Source organism: Ovis aries, chromosome 1, assembly GCF_016772045.2.
Source record: "Ovis aries strain OAR_USU_Benz2616 breed Rambouillet chromosome 1, ARS-UI_Ramb_v3.0, whole genome shotgun sequence".
Lineage (NCBI taxonomy): Eukaryota > Metazoa > Chordata > Mammalia > Artiodactyla > Bovidae > Ovis > Ovis aries.
In genome coordinates, this window is record NC_056054.1 from 97,470,614 (window position 1) to 97,491,728 (window position 21,115).

Consider the following 21,115-nt stretch of genomic DNA (forward strand, 5'->3'; position numbering starts at 1 on the left):
TTAAAATGAACAGAGCCATCGAATGGGCTGTGCTGCACCCTTCATTCAGTCAGTCATTCATTTAGCAATCATTTCTTAAGCACCTTACTTTGTGTGGCAGTGTGCCTGCAGTGTGCCTGGTACAATGGACTGATACTAACGACACGATGCACAAGCTAGCTTTGAGGACCGAGACTTTGCTGCTTCTTTCACAGAGGAGCTGGGATGAAAGCAGAAATCTTAAAAAGTTGGTAAAATTTGCATAGGACAAGGAGATCAGCTAAGGATATCCCATCGTAAGATGATAATATCTGAAACTTGGAAACAAACTAAATGCCCACCCATGAAGAAATGGATGAATAATGTATGGTATATTTTTAAAATGAAATGTAATACAATGGAAAAGACTATATTCATATATAGAGATAAATATGAGGTTTATCTAGAGAGATAGAGATAAAATCTTGATAGTTTTAAAAAGCTAACTGAAGAAGGAGATATAAAGAAAAACTATATTATTTATGGATGCATATCACAAGGTATATAGTAAAAGAATATAACCAAAATAATGCTTACTTTCATGACAGGAGAGTGGGGGATGTGATCAGGCATGGGTACAAGTGGGCTTGTTATTGTAAGAAAAGAACTGAAATAAACAAAAAGTTTGTGTGAGCATAGCATTCCAGGGGAGAGCCATCATGAAAGCAAATAAGAGAATCAGTAGATGAGTCTGGCATTATTAGCAATGACCAGAGTCAAGGAGGGAGAGGAGGTTGGGACCAGATTATGCGGTCCCTGACTGACAAGCAGGGGATGGAGGGTAGGGTTATCTCTCAGGTCATAGAAAACCATTGAAGGTTTTTGAACAGGAGTGAGACTTGAAGGAAAGAAAGGTTGCTTGATGATCCTGTGCAAAATTGACTGTCAGGAGCAAAAGGTGAACTGGAGTCCAAGAACTAGTCAGGAGCTTGTGAAACAGTCCAGGCATAGGGTGATGAAGGCCTGCAGTAAGGAGGTAAATGCCAGAATGGAAAGGAAGGAAAAAAAAATGGGAGGGAGGGGAGGCAAACCTCTATTACTAATTGGATGTGGGAGTTTATATCCTGTTGGGAAGGGGAATCTTACCCACAGAGCCTCTCCCTGGCTCCTATAGGGAGCCAAACTTCTAAAAATGGTAAATATAAGGCCCTTACTTGACTGGGCTCCAAATCTTATCCTCCCGGCCCCACTGTGAACTTTACGCATTAACAGTATTGAATGACTTGAGATTCCCCCAAACATAACTTCTTGTTTTAGTCTCTATACCTTCTGTCCCCAGATTTGGAATGACTCTTGTAGCCCTTCCTGTTGGTGCACTTCTAATCATTCATCCTTCAGTCCTGAGAAGGATCTACAGACACTGCAATGACTTTGTACCCCGCAGACAGTCCCTCCACTGCACTGCTTCTTTATCTTCCACTGTTACCTATTTTTTCACACAAGATCATTTGTATTTCTATCTTCTCAACTAGATCAGAAGTTCTTATGGGCAAGGACCATGGCCTTATTCATTCCCAGTACCTATCACACGCAACCCCATGAACTGTATCCCACCAGGCTCCTCTGTCCATGAAATCCTCTAGGCAAGAATACCGGAGCGGGTAGCCATTCCCTTCTCCAGGAGGTCTTCCCAACCCACGGATCGAACCCAGGTCTCCTGCACTGCAGGTATATTCTTTACTGTCTGAACCATCAGGGAAGTCCCACATAAGAACTAGAGTGTACAATAAAACAATGCCAAACAAGTGTAATAAAACAAGTATAATCACAGGTCTGTGAAGTTCCAAACTGGATTTTAATAAGCACTTTATAATAGAGAAGTGAGTGCTATTATTGAAAGTAGTCAGCTTGAGATGCTAGAAACTCTTTTCAAAAATAACGTAATTAGTCAAAATAGTTTTGGAATTTCCCTTCTACAAACGTGTTCAGAAGAGTCAATAACATTACTTTTTAGCTGTTGACCTGTGGGGTTACCAGCTTGATCATTTGTCTTACTCACTAAATACCATTCCTAATGACTTGGCTGTATACAAATTTTCAAAAGCACCTGCAAAGATTAGATTTGTCACTATTAAAATATACCTAGAAGAATGTAAAAGTAATCACCTCCAAAGAGCAGCTCCAGAAATGACTGTGGCTATGACAACGTTATTAAAATAAGTATGTGATTTCTCAAGGTGACTGTTTCAAGAAAAGCAATTATTTTGTTCACATATAAATTTTGTTGAATTCGTTATTGTGTTAAATTTATTGCACAGGATCCCATAAGGACAAAAGTAATACAGAGTAAATGTTCTGAATGGAAGTAGAAGGCTAAGACTGAGGAGGTATTTGAAAGAATGTGTTTTGAAAAAAGCTATGAATATAAACTGGCAAAAATGAAACAAAAAGGGAGCTTAAAAATCAAGGGAAGAAACTGAAATCAGCAAAGACTGGGAGATGAGAGCAAGTAAGTTTAACCCATCAACTGACATTTTGGTGAATATTAACCATGGTCTAAATTGTATAGGAGGAGTTGAGGGATAAAGAAAGAGAGACAAGTATTAATAACTGACAGTATCCAATGTGACAAGTGGAATGTTGTGAGTTCACAGCTGAGGGACTATGTGTCATGTCCCAGAACAGGGATGGTCAGGGAAAGATTTCTGGCAGACCGCAATAGCTGGACTAAGAACTGGAGGACCAGACGATGAATGAGGTAAAGAAGAGACAATTTCTCATGGTTGGAGGTCTAATCTATATCAAGCACAGGGAACAAGCATAGAGGAAGGGGGACAACAGAGATAAGAGATTATTCCCTATACCAGGAAGATAAGAACTTAGACAGGGGCTCCAGATGTACAGAAAAGACCAGCATTGACTCCTAAGTCCAGTAACTGCTTAGGTGAGAGAGGAAGGGTAGACCAAGGAGTCAGCAGTGACCTCAGTGTCTTGAAGTATACTGAGCTATTCCCAGATATAGGAATGACAGGAGAAGGAAAAGGAGGTTTGGTGGAGTAGATAAGTAGACAAAAGAGCAACGTAGCTGAAGTGAGAAAACTGTTCAGCAGAGTAGCAGCCATGGCTGTTGACTGCTTTAAGGAGAGCTGGGAGGAGCCCAACTGATTACCAGAATGGAACTGCACTGAAATGTGCTTTCTGCTACTGGTCTCTCCCCAAAGCTAAACCTAAATTCCACTGTGTGCATTTAGATGATCCGTATCAGAAGCGAGGGGTCCTGCGGTGGTGTCTCCAAACACCACCATCTTGAGGTGCATCTGAGGACATAAGATGCCAGGATCTACCTGGTGATGTCAACCCAAAATGTATTCAGCAGTTTAAATACTCCACTAGATTGGGAAATGGCCTTCCCCCAAGGACAGTGCTTCTAGTCAAAGCAAATTCTACTGTATAGGAGGAACTGGCAGGAAAATATTCAGGTGATCCTGTAACTAAACAGAGTTACTGCCATTTCTTAAATTTCTATAACTTGGCTAATAGACAGGAAAATGAGATGCCACAAACTTTCATCTGGGGAAAAACCTCAGTCTCCAAGACCAAACTAAAGTCTACAGACCATCCGCAGTAGAAAAACATGAATAAAAGCCACCACTAGTTTTGGTTTTGCCAAAACTGAAAATATACATATATGTCTTTACTAATTATAACTCACACATAAAATTGCCTCCCAAGACAAATGCAGAATTAGGCACTTGTTCGTAATTTATTCTATCAGATCCAATAAGCTGGAAAAAAAGCCTCAATGGCAGAGATCCTGTGTTATTTATCTATTTTGCCCCAGTTTGTATTATAGAAGTTATTGCACATAAGTGCCCAACAATACGTGTTTTAAATAAATGTTTAATGAAAAGTATATATGTGTGTGTGTGTGTGTATATATATATATATATGAGTTGGGGAGAGGTACAACGTTGACGGAAAGCTTAGGTGTCTTGGACAATCCAGTGCTGAATTGATTAAGCACTATACATGTTGAAGAAGAGATTCTGTAGTACGTATCCAGCATAGCTTGATATATCAATCTACTTCATAGCTTGACATATCAAGCTACTCTATACATCTCACCATACAACCCAGGAACCCAGGAATGTGTAATGAAATGTTTATGGAAGCAGGGATTAAAAGGAAGATTTCTTTGGAAAATAATGCCTTGCATTCGTGCAGTGCTTTAGGCTTTCCAAAACACTTGGAAGTGTATTATCTCATTTGATCCTCAAATCAGTCGTGGGAAATAGCTAAGCCAGTCATTATTATCCATTTTACAGATGAAGAAACTGAGATAGAGCATTTAAGTGTCTTGCCTGAGGTTATAGAAGTAATTGGTGACAGAGGTGAGACAAAAACCCCCACTCTTTGAGATTTCTTATTGTCTCATTCCACTATCCCATCTGCAGCCCTGTGAAGCACATCCAAAATAATATTTAGGGAGGGGACCTCTGGGCAGAGGTCTGGACACAGCTTCTTATCACTTCCATTTTGGAACAGAACAAGCTGACCTACTTATAATTAGGACACCTAAGCAAGTGAAGGCATTCTTTAATTTAAAGGCATTTTTTGAGAGCCTACCCTCTGCAAAACATGTCCTTGACTCCATGGCAGTGCAGACAGGAATCAGCACCAATCCCTGTTCTCCAGAGATCACAGCGCAGTGTGGGAGGCCAACACACAGACAACACAACGACAGCGCTGATAAAGCGCTATGGGCTATGGGAACGTAGAGAACACTGGGGTTAATTCTGAGGCTGCTTTCAATTCGTCTTGTCTCTATCCAGCAATATGGAAATGACCTGAGGTGGCCTATACAACTGGACTGTAAATGGTATAAACAGAAGAGTCATTTCTTATCCATATTTATAATCCCACAGTAGTCAGTTCTACATCTTGCATGGAATAAGTGTCCAATAAAGACACATTCTGAGAGGTCCATGAGTTTGGCCAAACAAAGGATAAGTTACAGAAGGCAGGAGTTAATCTCAAGATTTAAACTAGCTCTGAGAATTAAGAGGCAGTCAGACCCTTCAACTGCACATAGACCCAAATGGGTAATATAAGAAATTGTAATGTGAGCTCCTTGACATATTTTTGCTCTTTTAGAAATATGATTATCTCAATTTAATTGATGTCAAGGACAGGAAAATTTAAGATTATCCTTTTATAGTTAAATATTCTACATATGTATGTACTGTGTACCATATGAAAATATCACCTATGAAACTTAATTAGCAATCCAAAATTCCCTGCCATCCATGAGAGAAGCAGGAAAGTTAATATGAGAATGCTCACTTTAGAGCGTCCCTGACTTAAAACTTTCTTTTAAGTATCAATATTTTATGCTTCAATTTCAAAATGAGTATATACTTTTTATATATAATGATGTAAAAGAGAATTAAACTGTGTGTATCAGCATGTCACCCTAGTTCATGAACAGCATAAGTCCACAAATGTGTAATTATCAAACCATAATATTATTGGATGAGTTGCAGTGTTTCAGTCACTAAAATGGTTATGCAACTCCAGATATTTGTGAAATGTTAAGGTGTTTGTTCTCATAAACTCTTCAGTTGTTTCCACCCAGTATTCTTATTTTCTTCCCTCACTAGCCAAGAAATTCTTGAGCAGTGAGGTCCAGGCATACAGAAAGTTTCCACCTTGAAGTCTGGAAAAATGTTTTAAACTATCTGAATGCAGCTCATATCCAAGTCCACTAACGTGGAATTCAAACTAGTAAATAACTAAGTATGAGGACGGGAGCATCAAGAGTAAGGAAAGTAAGCATAAAAAAGTTCCTTCTAGAGTAATTCATCAGGAGATAATTAATGGGTGGCAGCAGGTATTTACAATGAAAGTGTACATGGCCTTAACGATGGGGTTTGCTCTGAAAACATTCTAATTAAAAAGGGAAAGAGTAATTTTATAGGAAAGTACAAATCATTGGTGTGTATGTGTGCTAATACGTGCAGAGACAGAGGTGGTAATTGCTGGGCTCAGAGTAGGTATCTGTTGCTAAAGATAATGACCTTGTAAATATACTAATAGAGTTTCCAACAAAGCCGAAAGTACATCATTATTATTTGCCAGTGTGGGGTGGACTGTGAACTTGGAATTCAGTAGGTGGATCTGCTGGATACAAACGTATTGTTTTTAATTATTTTGATTTCTGTTAAGAACAGTGTAAAATGAATACTCTGTTCTCTTGCTCAGACCATAGGCCTAATTGTTTTTCTTTCAAACTACTGACTCACTCCCTTGTATTCACACTTACTGAAAGTTTAAGCAAGAAAAGAAGAACAGATGCTAGCTAGCAAGACAGAGAATGTTTTCCACATTAGGATCTATATCTGAGTCCAGGAAAGTATACCTCATTGCTGAGAAGAGCCCTGTGGACAGTTTACACATCCGTTGGTTTCTTTTGCAAGATATAGTTAGCTCAAAAAAGCCTTCTTTATTTGAACTCCTATGGTCTGGAATATTTGCCTATCTACTGATGACTATAATTTTAGAGTATTTACTCAAGACAATGGTTGGGGAAATAGACATACTGGTAAGTAAGGGAAGGAGTAGATAGGGTGAACACAAACTGACTTCTGCAAGCTCCAAGTACTGGAATTAGCAGACAGATTTCAAGTTTTGAAAAGGCCAACTTGGAACATGCAAGATTTAGTAGAGTTCCTTGGTCGTCCACAGCTTGGGGTTGTGAGAAGAAATGGGAAGTAAGAATAGTTGAAGAGAAGAAACACAGAACGGAAGAGTAGGAGAGGAAGGTGAAAGGGTGCCCTGGAGTAATATGCACCTGCGTAGAGTGGGGAACTAGCACGAACGCTAGAAAAAGAAGAACCAGTGTGGAGTTCCTCCTTACACTGCCCCCTCTTCCCTCCTAAAGGGCAGGGGTAAAGCCGCAGCATCATTCTAGAGGTAAAAGAGAACCTCACTCAGGACACCTCCCAGAAGTCCCTCCCAATAACTCAGAGTGCCCTGCTCTAAATCAATTTCCTCCATCATAAGTATTTATAGATAATAATAACAACAACCATTAGTAATGATAACAGCAGTTCACATTTATGGAGCACTTCCTGAGTGTCCGGCCCCGCATCCAGCACTTTACCTGAGCATTGTTTATAATGCTCCAGCCAGCTTATGAGTAGTCATTATTACTCCTACGTCACAAACAAAAGTGGAGTCTGAGAATTTGCCCAGGATCACACCTGCCAAGCAATGGCACAGCCCATGTAGCTGACCACCTCCAGTGGCACACGGTTGACTTCTGCACGGTATATATTCCTGCCCACAAGTCTCTGCCTGACAGATCCAATCCCATCTATTGCTCAGACCCCCCACTTAGGAAGTGAAAAAGTTGTCCTCATCTCATTTATTTTAAGCCTGGTCTCCCAAGCTTCTTGTGAGACAGAGCTTAACGGTATACCTCCCTTGTGGTTCCCTATAGCATGATGCCCAATATCTTGCTTGTCAGCCTCAAACCCTAGGGCATCTCAAGGACTTTATTTCCCTGCTTCTGCCTCCCACATAAGAGAAGGTCAGACAATTATGTAGGCTGGTTCCACACGACAACTTTTTATTCTGAAATAGTGCCTTCTATGTGTACCTAATAAGAGACAAAGCCAGGGGAGAAAGAACCGATTCTATTTATTGCCATATATTTTAAAAAATTATAAACTATATGGAAGTGAAAGTCACTCAGTCGCTTCTGACTCTTTGCCACCCCGTGAACTATACAGTCCATGGAATTCTCCAGGCCAGAATACTGAAATAGGTAGCCTTTCCCTTCTCCAGAGGATCTTCCCCACCCAGGGATTGAACCCAGGTCTCACGCATTGCAGGCTGATTCCTCACCAGCTGAGCCACAAGAGAAGCCCTAGGATACTGGAGTGGGTAATCTATCCCTTCTCCAGGGTATCTTTCCAAACCAGAAATTGAACCGGGGTCTCCTGCATTGCAGGCAGATTCTTTACCAACTGAGCTATCAGGGAAGCCCAAAACTATATATATATATATTTAAAAATTAAGAGAAAATCACCAATTATATCACCACTGATAGCATTTTGATATATTTATTCAGTTGTTCCTTCACATGACATTTCAAATAATTATAATCACCCCTGCATTCTCAGCTACTTCAGTTCAGTTCAGTCACTCAGTCCTGTCTGACCCTTTGGGACCCCATGAACCGCAGCATGCCAGGCCTCCCTGTCCATCACCAACTCCCGGAGTTCACCCAAACTCATGTCCATTGAGTCAGTGATGCTATCCAGCCATCTCATCCTGTTGTCCCCTTCTCCTCCTGCCCCTAAACCCTCCCAGCATCAGGGTGTTTTCCAATGACTCAGCTCTTCGCATGAAGTGACCAAAGTATTGGAGTTTCAGCCTCAGCATCAGTCCTCCCAATGAACATCCAGGACTGACCTCCTTTAGGAAGGACTGGCTGAATCTCCTTGCAGTCCAAGGGACTCTCAAGAGTCTTCTCCTGCACCATAGTTCAAAAGCATCAATTCTTCGGCGCTCAGCTTTCTTCACAGTCCAACTCTCACATCCATACATGACCACTGGAAAAACCATAGCCTTGACTAGATGGACCTTTGTTGGCAAAGTAATATCTCTACTTTTTAATATGCTATCTAGGTTGGCCATGACTTTCCTTCCAAGGAGCAAGTGTCTTTTAATTTCATGGCTGCAGTCACCATCTGCAGTGATTTTGGAGCCCAGAAAAATAAAGTCTGACACTGTTTCCACTGTTTCCCCATCTATTTCCCACGAAGTGATGGGACCAGATGCCATGATCTTCGTTTTCTGAATGTTGAGCTTTAACCCAACTTTTTCACTCTCCTCTTTCATTTTCATCAAGAGGCTTTTTAGTTCTTCCTCACTTTCTGCCATAAGGGTGGTGTCATCTGCATATCTGAGGTTATTGATATTTCTCCCGGCAATCTTGATTCCAGCTTATGCTTCTTCCAGCCCAGCGTTTCTCATGATGTACTCTCCATATAAGTTAAATAAGCAGGGTGACAATATACAGCCTTGTATAGTACTCCTTTTCCTATTTGGAACCAGTCTGTTGTTCCATGTCCAGTTCTAACTGTTGCTTCCTGACCTGCATATAGATTTCTCAAGAGGCAGGTCAGGTGGTCTGGTATTCACCTATTGCTGAAGGCTGGCTTGGAGAATTTTGAGCATTACTACAGTTTGAGATGAGTACGACTGTGCGGTAGTTTGAACATTCTTTGGCACTGCCTTTCTTTGGGATTGGAATGAAAACTGACCTTTTCCAGTCCTGTGGCCACTGCTAAGCTTTCCAAATTTGCTGGCATATTGAGTGCAGCACTTTCACAGTATCATCCTACAGGATCTGAAATAGCTCAACTGGAATTCCATCACCTCCACTAGCTTTGTTCGTAGTGATGCTTTCTAAGGCCCACTTGACTTCACATTCGGGACGTCTGGCTCTAGGTGAGTGATCACACCATCGTGATTACCTGGTCATGAAGCTCTTTTTTGTACAGTTCTTCTGTGTATTCTTGCCACCTCTTCTTAATATCTTCTGCTTCTCTTAGGTCCATATCATTTCTGTCCTTTATCAAGCCCATCTTTGCATGAAATGTTCCCTTGGTATCTCTAATTTTCTCGGCTACTTCACATACCATAAATCTTTCCCTATGTTGCTACATAGTTGTCATACGTCAAGTAACACTGTCATTGTCTGCACAATACTACAGCATTGATGACATATGGAGCTAGAATGCTTTCTATGTTAGTATTGGGACCTGTACCCAGAGTTGTCCATCCTATTGCAGAAACAGCCTCTGCAAACAATCCACCCATACCACCCACTGCCAAAGCCAGTGGGGTGAATGGGTGGGCCCTTCAGCAGCTGAAATGAATCAGCCCCTAAGAATCCCTTACTGCTGCTCTCTAACCTCAGTCCATCTGCCTCTGCACCCCTTACCACACCTCCGTGGTTTTACAAGCCTTTACCACTCTCCTCCAGCCTCTTTCTGTTCTCTGTTTCCTTCCCAGCAAAAGGCCTTACTTCCCATTTCACTAAAGACATCTAGCTCAGGCATCACCTCCCTTGTAACCTTTCCTAGCCCTCCCCCATTTCTATACTGGCAGCCCATCTGCCAGTATAGAAAAATTCCCCAACATCTCTCCCTTGAACTCTACAACTTATCTCCTTTGTTCCTACCTTCGCTTCCTTTTCTTGTATCTCAGAGAAAAGCCATTCCTTCATTCCAATGCTAATTCTGCTACACTGGCCTCTGATTTTATCTTCTGCCTTTTCCAAGACCAGGTTGCTGTTCATTATCCATCTGCTCTGCTGTCACTCACATCCATCATTCCCTTCCTCCTGGCTTAATCCCTTCAGCCAACAATCTTCCAGCCTTAACTCATGCTGCACAATTGTGCAAGGTGAGAAATGGGTCTCTTTCCTTTCACCTCCAATTTCTTCAAGGAGTAGTTTTCCCTTTTCGTTCATTCTTTAACCCACTATAGCTTCTGCTTCCTATGTTTACTGAGCATCTACTATGTGAAAACAACGTGGAAATAGAGATGAACAAAGCAGTCCCTCCTCCTGACAGTCTTCCATCTATTGGGGAAGACAGATGGTAAAGCATACAAAACAGTGCAATAAGACAAGACAGCTCAGTTATTGGAAGGATAGCATTCCTAGTAGGGAATCCTTAAAGAAGAGATGGAGAAAGATTTGTTTAGGCCACTGGTTCTCAAGCTTTAGTGTATTCAGAATCACCCAGAGGGCATGGGAAAACAAATTTCTGGGCTCCAGTGTTTTGTTTTGGGGGGGAGCAATTTGCATATCTAGTAAGTTACCAGGTGATACTGATATTGTTGGTCTGAAGACCGTACGTTGTGAACCATTGGCTGAGTAACCTGACTTCTGCATGACTTTTTTCTAGTGAAATTACATGTAGATATCACCAGAAACCTATTGTCAAATCCAGAGAATTTCTTTTCAATCTCATTCTCCTTGACCACTTTGCACTCTACACAATTGATTTCTTAACGGGTCTCCCAGTTTCCTGTCCTGCCTTCTTGCAGTTCATTCACTGCACTAATGCCCACAGGACTATCCAAAATACAAGTATAATCCAAACTCTACAGGCTGCCACAGAAAACCCTGGCATCCCAGCCATACTTAGCTCTTCTGCTGCTGCCCGATATGGTACAGCCCACATTCCAGGTGTATCAACCTACCAGCCAGTTCCCAAACGTGCTGTGGCCCACATGCCCCTCACCTCTATGCCTGCACTTTCCTGTGCTTGACATGCCCTTTCTCCCTCCTCTCCTCCAAACCAGTCTTCCCCTTGACCTGTGGAATGCTAGCTCAAGGACTTACCAATGTCACCTCCTCTGGGAAGTTTTCCTCAACTTTGTTGCGTCTTTCCCTGAGCCTCTCTACAGTTGGTTTCTGCACATTACACATGCGTGTGTGTGTGTGCAAAGTTGCTTCAGCCATGTCCGACTCTTTGTGACCCCTTGGACTGTAGCCCACCAGACTTCTCTGTCCTTGGGATTCTCCAGGCAAGAATACTGGAGTGGGTTGCCATGCCCTCCTCCAGAGGATCTTTCCAGCCCAGGGACTGAACCCTCTTCTCTCACGTCTCCTGCATTGGCAGGTAGGTTCTTTACCACTAGCGCCACCTGGGAAGCCCATATTACACATACTGCTTATCAATTAGTTGAATATATGATTACTATTAATATATTGGGACCTACTTAAGTGCACAGTCTGGGTCTATCTTATTATTTTGTTATTCTCATAGAAGACACTCAGTGTAGGTGTGCGATGGTGTGGGAATGAAAGTACATAGCGCTTGAATAAATAGTGATCAGGGTAGACACTCACTGCCTACCCAGTGGAGCCCAGTAGTAGGCAGGCAAACAGGAGGAGGAGGAGGACATACAGAGAAACTGTGTTAATGAGCTAGAGTCCAACGTGCCACCTCACAGCCACCTGACTCTGTGACTGGGAGGTTGAACCACAGGCTTTTATTTCCCATGACTCTCTCTTTCTTTGATGACACACTGGTTTGTCAGTACCATGAACCAGGCAGTTATGCAGCTGCCTCTTTCTTTCAGTAAAATACTCTCCAGGGGACTTATCCAGACTAAGGAGCAACATCTGCGGAGACTGAGCAGGAAACAGTTCGGTTGTCTGGCGTGGTGTGATCACGCCGCGAGCCGTCAGCCATTTGCTCTTCATTCCAGTCCCACTGCTGACGGAAAGCTAAAGAGTCTCCGCCTTCGGGGAGCACAGCTCTCCTCCGTGCTTCCCATTTTCCCTCTCTCTTTCTCTCTCTCCGGCTCTGTCTCTCCTCCTCCTTACCTCCCTTACTCATGTAAATCCTGGTTACGAGGTGACCAGATCCTGCAGAAATAAAACAGGCCTGGTGTTCGATGGGACCAGGCTGCATTCTCCTCATTCTCTAATGATGCCATAAGGTTAAGAAACCATTGAGCAGCTAATGAGCTCAGAACACCCATGCTTTTTGTCACCTAGCCTTTCCCCATCTCCACACAGACCTTCCTATGAGAGCAGCCATTTATTTAGTGACTCCTATAAGTAGGAGGAGGTGTTTTACATACACGATCTCTTAGATCCTCACAACAACCTGCAAGGCAGATATCTTTATCTCCATTTAACAAAGACACCAAGGCAAAGGAGTTAAAGGACTTCTTATGCAACAAGCTAATATATGGTATGGGTAAGATTGCAATAATTGTTACAATTGTAATAATTATAGTTGCAAGAATTCTAACACCTGTGCATTTTCCATTACTGTATTCATATTATCTTGGAGAACCAAAAATAACTGAAAGTTACAGAGTTAGCCAGTGTCAAGTGCTAAGTCACTTCAGTCATGTCCAACTCTTCGCAGTCCTGTAGACTGTAGCCTGCCAGGCTCCTCTGTCCGTGGGATTCCCCAGGCAAGAATACTGGAGTGAGTTGCCATTTCCTTCTCCACAGCCAGTGTCACAGCAGGGATTAAATTCAAGGTGTCCTAAATTCTAGGTCAGTCTGCAAATATCCGCTATATTGAAAGACCTGTTTGGGTATATACGATGTTCCAAGAATTTATGAAACTTAAGAAATATATTTAGGCTACAATGTAAAAATTACCCAGAATGGGAGAAACTGTTTTCGATTACTCACCAGCGACCCTTGTCTCTCTTCTCCTGTGGCCAATGGCTCCAATTAGTTGGTGCTCCCCAAAAGAGATGATTCCCTATCCCTTAAAGTGATACTGTTATCTGTGGCTCAGACTTGTTCATGCATGCTCAATCACTCAGGATTTTCTAGGCAAGAATACTGGAATGGGTTGCCATTTCCTCCTCCAGGGATCAAACCCAAGTCTCCTGAAACTCCTGCATTGGCAGGTGGATTGTTTACCACTGTGCCACCTGGGAAGCCCATGGCTCAGGCCACCCTCAGCGCAACACAAAGCAGTGTTTTAAAAATCTTCCCCTCTCCTCTTTTCCATCCTCTGAAGTACAAAATCTGACCAGGAAGAAGAAATAAAACTGTGACTACATGCACAAGTAGTTTGACAAAATATAAATGACTTTTTATTTCTACAACAATGCCAAATTCAGTAAAACAATGATGTTTCTTCTTTCCAAGTCAACTTGACACTTAAAGAGTATGTGTTCCTGAATATTTCCCTGTTCATCTGGTGTTCTTGGCAATGTGAACAAACAGAGCTGATGATAACATCCATCAAAGTTAAGCACATTGAGTGGGTGATAAAGTCAACAAGAAGTTGAAGACAAGATTTACCCCCGATAAGTTGCCAAGAGTTGGCTATGGATTCTCAGTGGACACTGTGGCTCATTCATCTTTACCCTTCAGCCTTCCACCACCACCATCATCCCAGCTTCAGCATTGAGGACAAAAGCAGGAAAGAAGGAAAGCAAGAACGCTCAGAGTCAAGTACATGGGCTGAATACATAAAAGAGATGATCTGACTAGGATAAAAAGCCAGGACTCAGTGGTAAATTCTTAATGAATGCCATGAGAGAACAAAGAGGGGCACTTTAAAAGTCAAAACAAACAACCAAATAAAGGTCGCACTCTAGAAGAGCAAGCAGACACTACTAGGCTTTCTTTAAGAAACGTTCTGTTTTCTTGTCCCAGCCTCCTCAAGCCCAGCCCAGGAGGGCCCCGAGTCTGCCCTTTGTTCAAAGACTTGAAATTGTTTGCCTTGGATTATTCCCACTCCTGTATTTCCCTTGCCTCTCTTTTTCAAAAGTAGGTTAAGGATGTTCAGGTTTCCCTCAAGCATCTTAATGAGTTAGTCATGATTACAATTGCATCTTTTAAATTGCCCAACAGGTTGAAAGGCTGCCACGAAAGGAGCTTCTACAAACACAAGCTGGGCTGTGTTTTTCATTTTATTATGTTGCAAAATGTGAATGAGTTACCTCCAAGTGTTTAATTAGCATGAAAGCTACTGAAGCAGAGAGGAGAGAGGTGGGCCACTGTCTCAACAGAAAACGTCGCTATTGTTCTCACAAGGAACATGCCCATTGGGACTGAAATAAAGAGAAGCTTTTTGCTAACAAATGTGAAAGTGTTTCACACAGCTCATGGCACGTAATAGTAAATGCTCCAAGTGTGTTTGGTAGACTGAAATCTTCTCCACAATCTGCTTCTCAGTCAAGTAACCACCCATGGCTGCCTCCATTTCCTTCCTATCCACTGTCTTGTTCTCTTGGCTCTTGAATTTAAGCCTTAACACCTTTCACGGTGTTTCTCTACCCTTTTTCTCATTGTTGCCCTCTTAAGGATCCTTTTTGAACATTTTTAATTGCTCCCCCATAACATTGAATACCACAGATATATTGTTATATCAGTTTAAGTTGTCTACTTATATCTATGCGCCTGTATGCTCAGTTGCTCAGTTGTGTCCGACTCTTTAGGACTCCATGGACTGTAGCCCGCCAGGCTCCACTGTCCACAGAATTTTCCAGACAAAAATATTGGCGTGGGTTGTCATCTCCTTCAACCTGGGAAACCCAGTATTTATATCTTCACTATACATCTGAGATGGTTGAATGGCATCACGGACTCAATGGACATGGGTTTGAGTAAACTCCAGGAGTTGGTGATGGACAGGGAAGCCTGGCATGTTGCTGTCCATGGGGTCGCAAAGAGTCGGACATGACTGAGCAACTGAACTGAACTGATACATCAAGAACCTGGAGTAGGGAATGGCAACCCTCTCCAATAATCTTGTCTGGAGATTTCCATGGACAGAGGTGTCTGGTGGGCTATAGTTGATGGGGTTGCAAAGAGTTGGACACAACTTAGTGACTGACACACACATACACATACACATACTTCAAGAAATTAAATCGTAGGTCTTCCCTGGCGATTCAGTTGTTGAGTCTCTATACTTCCACTGTACAGGGCACAGGATCAATCCCTGGTCAGGCAACTATGATCCCATACCGAACATGCCATACCGAGCAGCCAAAAAATAAAAACTAAGGAAAAAAAAGAGCTGTTTTTCATCCCCAAGAAATATTCACACTACTGTTGAGATAGCGATTGCAGCCATGAAATTAAAAGATGCTTACTCCTTGGAAGAGAAGTTATGAACAACCTAGACAGTATATTGAAAAGCAGACACATTACTTTGTCAACAAAAGTCCATCTAGTCAAGGCTATGGTTTTTCCAGTGGTCATGTATGGATGTGAGAGTTGGACTGTGAAGAAAGCTGAGCACCAAAGAATTGATGCTTTTGAACTGTGGTGTTAGAGAAGACTCTTGAGAGTCCCTTTGGCTGCAAGGAGATCCAACCAGCCCATCCTAAAGGAGATCAGTCCTGGGTATTCATTAGAAGGACTGATGTTGAAGCTGAAACTCCAATACTTTGGCCACCTGATGTGAAGAGCTGACTCATTGGAAAAGACCCTGATGCTGGGAAAGATTGAAGGCAGGAGGAGAAGGGGACAACAGAGGATAAGACGGTTGGATGGCATCACCAACTCAGTGGACATGGTTTGGGTGGACTCCAGGAGTTGATGATGGACAGGGAGGCCTGGTGTGCTGCGGTTCATGGGGTCACAAAGAGTCAGATACGACTGAGCGCCTGAACTGGACTGTTGAGAATACGTGGCCTACCAGGCTAGAGTAGACTGATCTAGGCCATAAAAGAAACAGATCATAGAACTGTTATGAATGCTGGATGAAATCAATTTGGGGAAAAATCCAAGCAAGTGGCAGGCATAAGAATTTGTCTAAATCAGTTCTGAAATTGGTCAAGATAGACAGCTGGCCATAAAGGTTAGCCAAGCAGGATATATGTTGGAGAAAGTAGCTTTGAGGGAAGACAGAAGAGCAAGGTTCAAGACAGGCAGAGGCATGGAGAATACTGGTTCATTGGGTCATATGATGCCTCATGTACAAAAATTCCAATATGCAGAAAAGCTCCATGGAAGAGAAATTGCTCCCAGCTCTGAAGCCAGATTGGACGCTTATCTTTCATCTTAAAAAGCCCTGAACTATCGGGCTCATTGTGCCCCATTGATGAAAATCTCTGGTTATTGTAGGGAAACACATCAAGTTGACCCCTGCATTCTCTAAGAACCAAGTTCTTCCAGTACTTTGAGGCTTCTGTATCAGATGAAAGAACCAAGCCTTTTAACCTGACTTGGAGCTTTGCTGTGGTATTCATGTCCTCAGGCATTCGAACAGGTTAGTCAGATAAGAAGTCTGGTTTACTATTCCTCGAATCATTTATCTTCTGGAGAACCTTCCTCTCCTGACCTAAAAACAGAAGTGGACCCAGATCCCTGGCTGAGCACTCCAAAACCTGGGCTTCCTAAAGCCATTAGGATCTCTTTCAGGTAAGTACAACAGCCATTCTCATTGATCTTCCAGGTCAGTATCTCCGTGGCTTTTGGTACCACTGTTCACACTCTCCTCCTTAATTAAAGGTCAGTCACTCCAACTAAGGTCTTCATCACTCTCTACTTCTGTGGTCCTCTGAACACTTGTCTTCTCATTCTCCTTCTTTCTCCCTACCTTTTTCAAGGGCATCCTTCATCTTTGGTTCCTTCCCATTGCCCTCGATGCTCATCCCCTCCAAGGTGATCTGTTCCTATGTTCAATTTAATTTGATAAATATCACTGAGCACTTGCTATATGCCCAGGACAGGTAAAAACAGGATATGGTCCTTTCACACTCTTATGGGGAAATAGATATGTATAAAACCAAGAATAACACAATGTGAGATATATAATATACAAAATATCCTAGCATTCCAATGAGGAAGTAATGAATTGTGTCTTAAAGAGACCGTAAAAGACATTGCAGATGGAAAAATTTTGATTTGTGTCTTGAAGAATGAATCAAGACTCATAAAATAGAAAAGCTGGAGAAAGAGCATTACAGATAGAGAGATGAGGATGGAAAAACACATGGCATGATCAAGAAGAGTTAGAAAGCCCATGTGACCATGTGAGGGGGAAGTATAACAGTTGTGAAAGTAGGCAAGGTTGGGCGAGGAGTGATAGGAGATAATGCTGGAGAGTTCAGGATACACTTCAGTCACCACTGAAATTTACATTTGTAGGTGACATAAAAGTGGATGGTCATATTGCCCAGCACATGTTAAGAATTAATTTAGCTGTTTTACTATATGTCATGCACTGTGCTAGGTGCTGGTGATACAACGATAAATAAGCTGCCCCTGAAGGAGCTCCTCATAGAGATATACACGTGTTTTTTGTTGTTATTTTAGTCATGTCCAACTCTTTTTGACTCAACAGACTGTAGCCTTCCAGGCTCTTCTGTCCATGAGATCTTCTAGGCAAGAATACTGGAGTGGGTTCTGTTTCCTTCTCTAGGGGATCTTCTGGACCCAGGGATTGAACCTGTGTCTCCTGCATTTGCAGGCAGATTCTTCACCACTGAGCCATCAGGGAAGCCCACACATGTCTAAAGAATTAATATATGCAATGCAAGGTAATCCATGCAGTGATGGTAGCATGTACATGACACAAAATAGAGAGGGATTGGCGCTGAATGGAAAGATTAGCAGAGAAAAAGTGATATATGAGCTGAGCTTTAAGAGATCAACTGGACAGATCAACTATGGTAGACGGAATGATGGCTCCCAGAAGATATGTGTGTCTTAATCCTATGAAGGTAAATATTATAGCAATGGGGACTTTGAAGATGTGATTAATTTGGGGAAGATAGAAAAATTATAGATCATCTAGGTGGGCCCATTGTAATCACAAGGATCCTTCTATAAAAGGGAGACAGGAGTGCCAGAGCCAGGGGAGGAGATGTAACAATGGAAGCAGAGGTTGGAATGATGTGGCCATTAGCCAAGAGAGCATGTTGCTGCTGGGCTCTGCCAGGCTCCTCTGTCCATGGGGTTCTCCAGGCAAGGATACTGCCGTGGGTTGCCACGCCCTCCTCCAGGAGATCTTCCCAACCCAGGGATTGAATTCCATCTCTTATGCATTGGCAGGTGGCTTCTTTACTACTAGAGCCACCTGGGAAGCCCTGGGCAGTTTCTGGAAGCTGGAAAAGACAACGAATAGATGATCTCTTATGACCTCCAGAAGGTATGCAGCTCTGCTGATACCTTGGTTTTAGCCCCATAAGACTCACTTCAGACTTCCAATTTGCCAAAACACAAGGTAATAAATTTGTGTCATGCTTAAGTCATTGAGTTTGTGGTAATTTGTCACAGGAGCAAGAGAACGCTGACACAGACGGAGCAGTAGGCAGGCTGTTGGGGTGGAGAGCCTTCCAGGTAAAAAGGAAGAGCATCACCAACGACACAGAGGCATGGACTAGCATGGCACACCTTGGGGAGGGGCTTACGAGGGAGGAGCTTAGTGTTGCTGAGCTTCAAGGGTTACCAGGTAGGAGCAGAAGAAAAGGCTGGGTGTGAGGCAAATGTCAGATGATAGAAGGCCTTGTAAGGGGCTGTCCTGCCAAGGAGCTTAGGTAGAGTTTAAGCTTAGAAGGAAAATCAGGGGAATTTAATGCTTTTAAGCAAAAAAATGAAAATACCAGATTTTTAATTTGAAAGGAAGTTTGAATGAGGAAGAGCCTGAGGCAGGGAGGCTATTTAGGAAGCTATTGCAAAAGCCCTGGGGTGTGATGCCCTCAACTACAGCAGGGTGACCAACAGCAGAAGTCAGAGTAAAGAGATACTTAGGACTCAGAGAGTAACAGAATACTGGGAGAAAAACAAAAGAAAAGTCAAGGTTTGGACCTTAGGAGACGGCCATGCTCCCCACTGAGACGGGAACAACTGGAGGTTACACCTAATAATTCTTAGGTTGATATTCTCTTTATTGCTGTGTTAAGTCCCATTAACCTATGTGTGGACAGTCTTTAAATTCTCCTGCTACCTTTTCCTCAACCTGTTCTGTGTGTTGTAGTTAGAACAGATTAGCTGTTCCTTATCTTACAGATTCTTATTTAGTCCCTGTGCGTGTGTGTGTTGAGTTGCTAGGTCATCTCCAACTCTTTGTGACCCCACAGACTGTAGCCCACCAGGCTCCTCTGTCCATGGAATTCTCCAGGCAAGAATATGCTGGAGTGGGTTGCCATTCCCTTCTCCAGGGGATCTTCCCGACCCAGGAATCAAACCCGGATCTGCGTTGCACGTAGATTCTTTACCATCTGAGCCACCAGGGAAGCCCCTATTTAGTGCCTACCATGCGCTAGGTGATGACTCATTGGAAAAGACCCTGATGCTGGGAAAGATTGAGGGCAAGAGGAGAAGGGGGCAAAAGAGGATGAAATGGTTTGATGGCATCACCAACTCAAGGAATGTGAGTTTGAGCAAACTCTGGGAGATAGTAAAGGACAGGGAAGCCTGGCATGCTGCAGGGGGTCCATGGGGTCACAAAGAGTGGGATGCCAGGTACTATTATATAGACCGAAGGCATATTGTTATAGACAAAATAACTTAAAAAATAAGCTAACCTACTGTATAGCTCAAGGAACTCTACTCAGTGCTCTGTGGTGACCTAAATGGGAAGGAAATCCCCAAAACAGGGGATATATGTATACATATAGCTGACTCACTTTGCTATACAGCAGAAACTAGCACAACATGGTAAAGCAACTATAGTCCAATAAAAATTAACTTAAAAAATAAGCTAGCATAAAATTAACCTAGAAGGTTTTATGAGAAGGTAGTTTGGGACATTTCCATCACCAGTTCATATCTTCTACACAGATTTCCAATTTTCTCCCGCTTTATAGCCAGATTTCTTGGGGGTATGCTCCAGCAGTCTGTCAAGTAGCTTGTCCCAAACTATTGGAAATCTTAACTTACAAATGGGTTGTGATCTGAATCTATGCTTTTCGAATTATCTGTGTTTTTTAAAATTAATTAATTTATTTTAATTGGAGGCTAATTACTTTACAATATCATGGCGGTTTTTGCCATACATTGACATGAATCAGCCATGGATGTACATTTTTTTGTTTGTTTTTTTTAAAAACTTTCAAGCTGTTGTGGTCTGCAACCTGGTCCTCCTGCACTGGACTAGCTCATAGTTCACGCCCCACGTGACTTGCTGTGTGAATTCCGCAGCCCACAGACTTGTCCATACCCTGCTCAGTGACCCAAGTTAACTGATGACCTGCGTGTATGTCATAGCATTCTTAATTTGCTCTGAAAGCTTAAAAGTGCTGCCTCTCAGTTTCTGTACCCTCAATTCCAACCCTGCCCATAGAACCCAGGTTGAATTCCCTCACTTAATGAGTCCCTTAGTAAAAGAGTTTTGAGGAATCTGAAACAAATTATATAGTGATTGCATTTTTGCTGGCCCACTGAAGCCTATATTGGCCATGCTAATTTATAGTTTTCCTATAAATAGACACTAGACTTTGTGGAGGCAGGAGAATGAAGACTTATAGGACTATTTGGCAGGTCAGTTTTTTAAATAGTAAATGCTTCTTATTTTCCCCCTCTTTTTCATTTTTTAAAAAGATTTCTTTAGTCAGCTACCTCCTTATCCCAATCTCAACTCAGGCAAATGAAAAGTAATGTTAGAGTCCCTCAATTCTTTATCAAGCTCTT

At 42.4% G+C, this 21,115-nt stretch overlaps 1 protein-coding gene across 2 annotated transcripts in view; it reads right to left on the minus strand.

Moving 5' to 3' along the window:
* Positions 1–21,115, minus strand: part of NOTCH2 (notch receptor 2) — a 212,622-nt gene that overhangs the window by 180,242 nt on the left and 11,265 nt on the right. The gene's annotated exons all lie outside the window — the stretch shown is intronic.